Raw genomic sequence first — 7,996 nt, 5'->3', positions numbered from 1 at the left:
CCTTTCTGGCTCTTAGGAGGACCCCAGAACTGATGTGGGGGCCCTGGGAGGGTGTAGGGAGGCCTAGGACGCACGTGGGGGTGGGAAGGACTCAGAGCAGGGACACCGGGGCAGCCCCGCCTTCCTGACTCTCCTAGGACGGCTTACCTGCAGTGTGAGCCCCTCTGTCACCTATCAGCACCCCCAGTTTTCCTACCATTTCTCCTCCGGCTCCCCCCGCTGAACGAGCTTGTCTATGAATTGTAGGATTCCAGGAAACCTCTTAAACTCAATCCGTCCCAGCACTGGGGCCACCGGACACACGGCTCCACGGGTGAAGGTGTCTCCGGGGGCCGCGTGGACTTTCTCCCTGATGGAGGAGGCTGTGATGTCGTGTCCCAGCGGTGGGGCCAGAGAACGTTTCTGAAGCTGGCATTTCTCTGATAAAAATCACGGTCTAAAATTTATGAGCCTGAGCAGCACATTCATTTTCGTGATACAGAAGGAAATAAGGCGTGCGTTTTCCAGTTTCTTTTCTAATTCATCGGGCACCATGTGCATTACTCCTCCGCTTGTCAAAATGTTTTAATTCATGAATTTGTTTTTTTTAAAGTGCGGGATTGGCAGGAACTTGGGAGGGCCCCCCTCCTGAGAATACCTTTGGGTGATTATCCCCAAATGATGTCCCTGAGTGTCCATCCTGGGACAGGACAGCCCGAACCCTGGGGTGGAGGCTGCCAGCTTCTCTGCTCACCTGTGTCCACGGCCCTGGGCTCAGCACTGCCCTTGGCTCCAAGGGCCCCCAAGGGCCTCCTCAACCTCCTGCAGGAACCGCCTGACATCCAGGAACCTGCAGTCCCGGGACCCCACAGAGACCTCAGTGTGAGGAGTGGCGGCTGGAGGGGCCCCCAAGACACCCCCAGCAATCCACCCTCAGCCCCTCGGCCTCCCTGGGGTCTCACCTGCCCCAAACAGCAGAGCTCCTCCCCAGCAGCCTGGACGGGCCTCCTTCCCCCACCCCCAGCGCCAGCAGAGGGGGCCTCGGAGAAGTGGGGTGTCCAGGACACTGTTCAAGCATGGACTGGCTGACCCCCGCCTGAGAGCCCAGCGCAGGCCTGGGGGTGAGGGTGAGCCTGGGGACAGGACACACCCCCACAGGGCGTCTCAGGTCGAGTGATTTGTGGGGCAGCACAAAAGGAAATTCAGGGCCCCTTGTTCCAAAATCAGGGAAAAGTGCTGTGAACGGCACTGAAATATGAGCTCCTCCCTCTCCCTTGGTGTCTCCAGGCGTGCCGTGGGCGCTTGTATTTGCCATTTATTTTATTTTATTGTTCTATGTGAATAAAATTAAAATTTCAAGTTGTTGGCGTAAGTTTTACCGCTCGTTTTTATATTTACAACAACGGTTTAAATGCAGACGTGAACATCTAACTCGGGTGGGAAGTCAGCGGAAAGGCACACATCTTGTCTGCGGCTCCCCTGGAGGGGGCCTGCGGGGGGCGGCCCGGGGCAGGTGGAGGCAGGGGGTCCCCGGGTGTGGAACCGGAGCGCTCGGGGGCACAGGGACCCTCAGGGCGAGAGCAGCCCTCAGGGGACACCCACACGCGCTAGGAGGCCACCAGCTCCCTGCTCTGCGTGGACTCCGGGGCCCTGGCCCTCCCCTCCTCCCCCAGCCCACAGGGAGCCCAGTCACAGCTGCTCAGCCAGGGCTCGCGGTGGGCACGTGGGGGAGGGGGCCTGCTCCCAGCCCGGGACACGCTCCGCCTTCACCCTCCATCTCGGGCTTTAGAGAAGAGCTCTCTTCATCCCACAGAGACAGTGGCCCAGGCGGGAGGGGAAAGGCTGCTGCCGCCTGGGTTCCCCAGGAGCAACCCGAGCGCTGAGCCCCTCCAGGATCCACACGTGTCCAGGGGCCGCACCCCCAGACCCGGAGCCCAGCGGCAGGGGCTCAGCGGAGGGCAGCCCAGAGCAGGGAGGCCACTGCCCAGAAGGCAGCCGGGGTCTGCGGGGCTCCCTCCAAATGCCCCCTCTGGCCTTCCCAGAGCCTGTGTGCCTGAGGGTCCTTCCAAGATTTCCCCGAGCTCCAGCCGTTCCTCCTCACTGGGAAGGGCCCCAGTGACCCCAGCGGGGCAGACCCCTCCCAGCCTCCGGGCAAAGTCAGCCTCCTTCTGAGCGCCTCCAGCTTGACTCTGTCTCGGGGGCGGCGAGGGGGATGTGTCAGAACAGAAACTCTGCCAGGGGATTTTCTTTATTTAGGCCTTCTTTCTCCTGAAGGGTCTCTGCTGTTACTAAGCCTTGCCCTGAATTCAGCTTAGTGGAGAAATCTCCGCCGGTCGCTGGAGAGAGCAGGGTGCAGATTTAGGTGAGAAAACTCATTTCCGAGAGCCCCGCGACCAACTGCAGAAGTGAGCGAACACGCCGACCAGCACACGCGAGGAGGAGGCAGAGGGCAGGCGGGGGAGGGCGTTAGCCTCGCGCCCAGTAGACAAAGGTTTGGTGTCTGGAACATCTAAGGGGCTTCCCAAGTCAGCAGTCAGCAGAGAAAACCCGGCAGGAGAGTGGGCAGTTGTAGGAACAGGCGTTCACAGAAAAGGATGGAAAACCCCAATGAAACACGAGCACAGACGTCCCGACCCACTGGTCAGCCAGGCACTGAGCGCGGCAGATCTGGCACGTTTCCCGCCTCCCGGTCCATGCTGCCCTGCTTTGGAGTGTAGACAGCAGCCCGGGACCCCCGCCCCACCTCCTCGCTGCGGCCGCGCCAGGGCCTCCCCTGGAAAGTCCCGGGAGGGGGCACCCCAGCTTCGTCGGCAAGGTGACCCGGCGCCTGTCCTCCGCTGTCCGTTCCCGAGTCCCCTGAGCCACTCCGGTGGGAGCGCCACTGGTCACCGTGCTGATGCAGGAGGCAGGCTGTGCTATGTCAGTGAGACGTTCAGGGCGCTGGGCAGGGTGGGCCCTTGGTACAGGTCTGGGGGGCCCACCTGTGTCCCCTCCTTGTCTGGGGGGACATTTATGCCTCTGCAGGGGACTCCCGCTGAGGGCAAGCTGGGAAGGGAGGGTTTCTAAAGGGGAACTCACTTCCTGCCTTGTAATGAGGGGCTCAGGACAGGAGGGGGCGCCTGTACCTCAGCAAGAACAGGAGAGCTCAATAGTGATGACACTAGTAGCCGCAGGCACGGTTTACTGCGATCTGCCGCGAGCCTGGGGCTGCGCCCAGCCCTGCCCTCACCTCCCCACACCCTCCTCTCCCTGGAAGGAGGCACCGCCGTCATCACCACCATCACCACCGCCGTCATCGTCACCTGCATCTCTGCCATCGCTCGGCTGATGCTCACAAGATCCCCATCACCTTCATCACCATCACCACCATCGTCACCTTCACCTTCATCATCATCATGGACATAATCACCACCGCACTGACTCTCACAAGATCAGCATCACCATCTTCTTCGTGACCCTCATCACCAGCATCAACACCACCGTCGTCACCAGCATCCCTATTTCACAGCTGAAGAAGCTCAGCCACTGGGCGCTAAGCGATGACCACATGAAAAAGAGGTTAAATTTCTCCTAAGCGCACAAGTTCCCTTTTCCCTCGGGTCCTCTGGAAGCAGCTGACTGAAGCTGACCAGGCCGCACTCAGCCAGTGGGTGGGATAAATGGGAGATGAGGGGTCCCCTCCGTCCTGTCAGACCCAGAAGTTGCTCTCCTGGTCTCGGCTCACCGTGCACTGGTCAGAACTCAAGTCCATTGGTCACGAGGTCCCCGAGGCTGCACGGGAGGCTGGGAACTGCAGTCTTTGCAGCCACGTGCCTGATCCCACTGGAGGCTCTGACCCACTGGAGGGGCAGAAGTGGAGGGAGGAGCCTGGGAGTCTGCGTTTATGACGAGCTGTTGGGAATGCGGAGACCCAGGCTGAGGAGCAAAGCGTGGGGCTCGGTCGCCCCGTGTCTTTCCCTGTGGGGCACCTGCTCAGGGCCATGGAGGCTCCATTCAGCCCAGGATCCTCTCTGCAGAGCCTCCTGACGGGCCTCTGAGGACGGGCCTTCCAGGCTCCTCTGTCAGTTGGCGCAGCATTTCTTGTGGTGGGTTCTCCCCCAGGACCGTCCCTGGGACGCCTGGCGCCTGCTCTGTTTGCCCAGCCTTGATCTGACGCGGGCAATGGAAGCACAGGGCTGGCTGAGCAGGGGGGTAATTTCTCCTGCGACATCAACATACCCGGTGCATCGCCAAGCCTGCTCCTTAGACGTTCAACTGCGTTCAGGGACGGGAACCTAAGAATCCCCACCAAGGGTCTCTTTGTCTCCAACTTCAGAGGGGAGTGTGTGTGGGGCCCGGGGGTGGCATGAGGAGACACCGAGACTCCAGCCAAGGGGAGGGGACCCCTGTGGCTTCCGGGGCAGGGATGCGTGTCCTCAGCGTGCAGGCGATATGAGCGGGGGGACCGTGGTGACTGGGCTGCAGTCCCCGTGGGCAGGACACTTTCTCATTGGGGACCCAGGAGCCACATCGCCATGGCCTCCGGCCCATGTCCCCCGACTCGTCCCTGAGGTCAAACGTCAGCTAATCCCCATGAAGGATGAGACAGCCCCGTACACCCCATTCTGCAGGCGTCGGCGCTGGGCAAACACCGACACGTCGGGGTGCTGCCCACCGGGCTGCTCCAGCCGAGCCAGGGAAGGACGGGTGACGCTTCCCTGAGAGTCCACGTCCACCCTGCGGTTGCCACCTTGCAGGACGTGCAGTGCCCTGACTGGCCTCGCCACAGCCTGGTGGGAGGCAGCTGTGTGCCCCCCAACCCCAACCACACTATACACCGTTTTGCCGCAAAGGGGTCACCCCAGAACCCCCACCCCCGAGCTTCCAAGGCCTGGCCCGGTGAGCCGTAACTGCCAGACTTCTCTCCATTTAAGCAAATCTCCGCTGCAGGCCTCACTTCCTCCCCCCAGCTCTGACCGTCTCAGTGAGCGTTGCTGCGCGTGTCCTGGTTCTCGCGTCCCGCGTGCACATTGAGCGTCTCTCCAGGTGGACCTGAGACGCGGAGGAGCGCAGGGCGGGCCGGGCTCTGTCCCCGGGACGCGCCCGGATGCCTGGCCGCGAAAAGCCACGCAAACGCACGTTCTCCCCAGCAGCACGTCGGAGTCCTGCTCGCTCCTCTCCGCTCACACTCGCTGTTGCCAGCCGTGCTCGTGTTTGCCAAGTAGATGAGAAAGGAGATCTTGTTTAAACTTGCTTTTCCCTCCTTCCTACTGAGCTGGGCATTTTCTGTGTTTATCTGGCCACTCGTCATTTCTCTCCCTTGAACTTGTGTTTCTGTCCTTTGCCTGAATTACTGCAGGCCGTTCGTCCGCTTCATATCCCTCTGTGCAGGTGGCGCGTGTTCTGCCCGTGGATCCGTTGCTCTGTGCGGTGTGAATGCTCTCCCCAAGTCTGCGGGTCGGCCTTAGCTGTCTTGAGTCCCATAGAAATCCTAAGTTTCGAGGTAGTCGATGTGTTCTTCATTTGAGCCTCTTAACTAGGACCCTCTGGCCAGGCTCCTCCTGCAGCCACAGCCCCCCTCTCTGTGCCCCACACTTGGGACCCTGGTCGGGGGGCTTCCTGATGGCCCAGGGACTGGGGACCCTCTGGCCTGAGCGAAACAGGGAGCTTCTCTGCCACCCAGGGAGCTGCGCCTACACTCCCTCCGAGGGGGGCCTGAGCCCAGCCACAACGGGCCCTGCCTTGGCCATCTCCCCCACCACGGAGAGACACGAGGGTGTTCTTACACCTGTAGTTGCTCCTTCATCCAGTTTTGGTCATTCTTTATATTAAGTTTCCGCTGCTTAAATCCCCATGCGATTTCTGCCTCCTGGCCGGGAGCAGACTGATGCCCAAGTCAGGAGGAGGAGTCACAGGAGAGCTGAGGACCGGTCCCCGTCGCAAAGGGCACTAGGTGGGAATGAGACGAGGAGCTGGAGGGCCCCACGGAGAATATTCTGTCCAACAAAGTGATTCAAAATGTTCACAGATTCTACTCCACTTAAAGTTATAAAGTATTGGTTATATTCCCTGTGCTGTGAACTTGCAGCTTATTTTTATTTGCTGTCTTGTAGTTTGTCCTCTTACTCCCCTTCCCCTGTCTGGTCCCTCCCCCTCCCCCCTCCCACCGTAACCCTTAGTTTGTTCTCTGAGTCTGTGAGGCTGCTTTGTTGCTCGTTCTTTTGTTGTCTTTTTTAGATCCCACATCTAAGTGATAACATGCAGCGTCTGTCTTTCTTTCCTGACTTATTCCCCCACACAGAATACCTCCAGGTCCACCCATGTTGTTGCAAATGGAAAAATTATCGTTCTTGTTTATGGCTGAGTAGTATTCCATTGTACATACATATACCGCAACATCTTCATCCTTTCATCTGTGGATGGACACTTAGGTTGCTTCCCTATCTTGGCCATTGTAAATAACGCTGCTATGAACATTGAGGTGGATGTATCTTTTCAAATCAGTGTTTTCATTTTCTTTGGCTATTCAGCCAGGAGTGGGATGGCTGGATCCTACGTTAGTTCTATTTTTGCTTTTCTGAGGAAGAGCCATGCTGTTCTCCACAGTGGCTGCACCTAATTTACATTCCCACCAACAGTGTGCGAGGGCTCCCTTTTCTCCACACGCTCGCCAACGTTAGTTATCTGTGTTCTTTTTGACGATGGCCAATCCAACAGGTGTGAGGTGATGTCTCATAGTAGTTTTGATTTGCATTTCTCTGATGACTAACGATGTCGAGCTTCTTCCCACGTGCCTGTTGGCCATCTGTGTGTCTTCTTTGGGAAAATATCTATTCAGATCTTCTGCCCATGTTTCAGTTGGGGTGTTTGTTCTTCTCACATTGAGTTGGATGAGCTTTTTATATATTTTGGATATTAACCCCTTATCAGCCACATCACTTGCAAATATTCTTTTCCCACTCAGGAGGTTGTGTTTCCGTTTTGTTGACAGTTTCCTTTGCTATGCTAAAGCTTTCGAGCTTAATTAGGTCCTATTTGCTTATTTTTGCTATTATTTCCTTTGCCTGAGGAGACAGAGTAAAAAAACATATTGCTACAATTTATGTCAAAACACATTCTGCCTGTTTTCTTCTAGGAATTTTATGATTTCTGTCTTACATTTAGGTCTTTAATTCATTTTGAATTTATTTATTTATCATTTATTTGTTTTCGTGGTTGTCATCTTTTTTCTTAATGGATTTTCTTTTTCGTGGGGGTGGGGCATTGGGAGGTAGTTAGGTTTGTTTATATTTTTTCAGAGGAGGTACTGGGGATTGAACACAGGACCCTGTGCGTGCTGAGCATGCAGCCTGCCACCTGAGCTATCCCTCCCCCTGGAGTTTGTTCTTACAGTGAAGGAATGTTCTCATCCCATTCTTCTACATGCCGCTGCCCGGTCTTCCGGGCGCCGCTCGCTGAGCAGGCTGTCTTTTCTCCACTGTATGTCCTCGCCTCCTCTGTCCGGGATTCACTGCCTGTAAGTGTGTGGGCTTATTCCTGGGCTGTCCCGTCCCATTGATCTGTGTGTCTGTTTTGGGGCCAGTGCGATGCTGTTTTGATGACTGTAGCTTTGTAGTACTCAGGGGGCGTGATTCCCCCAGCTTTGTTTTTTCTCAAAATTATTTTGGCTCTTAGGGGTATTTTATGCTTCCGTACGAATTTTAAAATTATTTTTCCTACTTACGTGAAAACTGCCATTGATATCTTGATGAGGATTGCAATGAATCTAACTTGGCTTGGGTAGCGCGGCCAGTTTCACAGTATGGTCTGTCCTTCCCTCCGTTTGTGTTGTCTTCAGTTTCTTTCGTCAGTGTCTTACAGTTTTCTGAGGTCTTTTACCTCCTTAGATAAATTTATTCCTGGGTATTTTATTCTTTTTGACCCTATTATAGATGGGATTGTTTCTGTAATTGCCTGATAGTTCTGATAACTTGTTGTTAATGCATAGAAATGCAACAGATTTCTGTGTATTAACTTCGTATCCTGCAAATTTGCCAAA

At 56.2% G+C, this 7,996-nt stretch overlaps 1 long non-coding RNA gene across 1 annotated transcript; it reads right to left on the bottom strand.

Moving 5' to 3' along the window:
* Positions 1-328: 328 nt before the first annotated feature.
* LOC116660879 lies at positions 329-5,047 on the bottom strand. Its single transcript, XR_004316522.1, has 3 exons — positions 4,936-5,047; positions 734-829; positions 329-417 (listed from the first exon to the last, which is right to left on the bottom strand). It is a non-coding gene; the product is annotated as an uncharacterized LOC116660879 (long non-coding RNA).
* Positions 5,048-7,996: the final 2,949 nt, after the last annotated feature.

Source organism: Camelus ferus, chromosome 32 (genome assembly GCF_009834535.1).
Source record: "Camelus ferus isolate YT-003-E chromosome 32, BCGSAC_Cfer_1.0, whole genome shotgun sequence".
NCBI lineage: Eukaryota > Metazoa > Chordata > Mammalia > Artiodactyla > Camelidae > Camelus > Camelus ferus.
The sequence above is the reverse complement of the archived record's forward strand: the minus strand, read 5'-3'. Positions and strand labels throughout refer to the sequence as shown.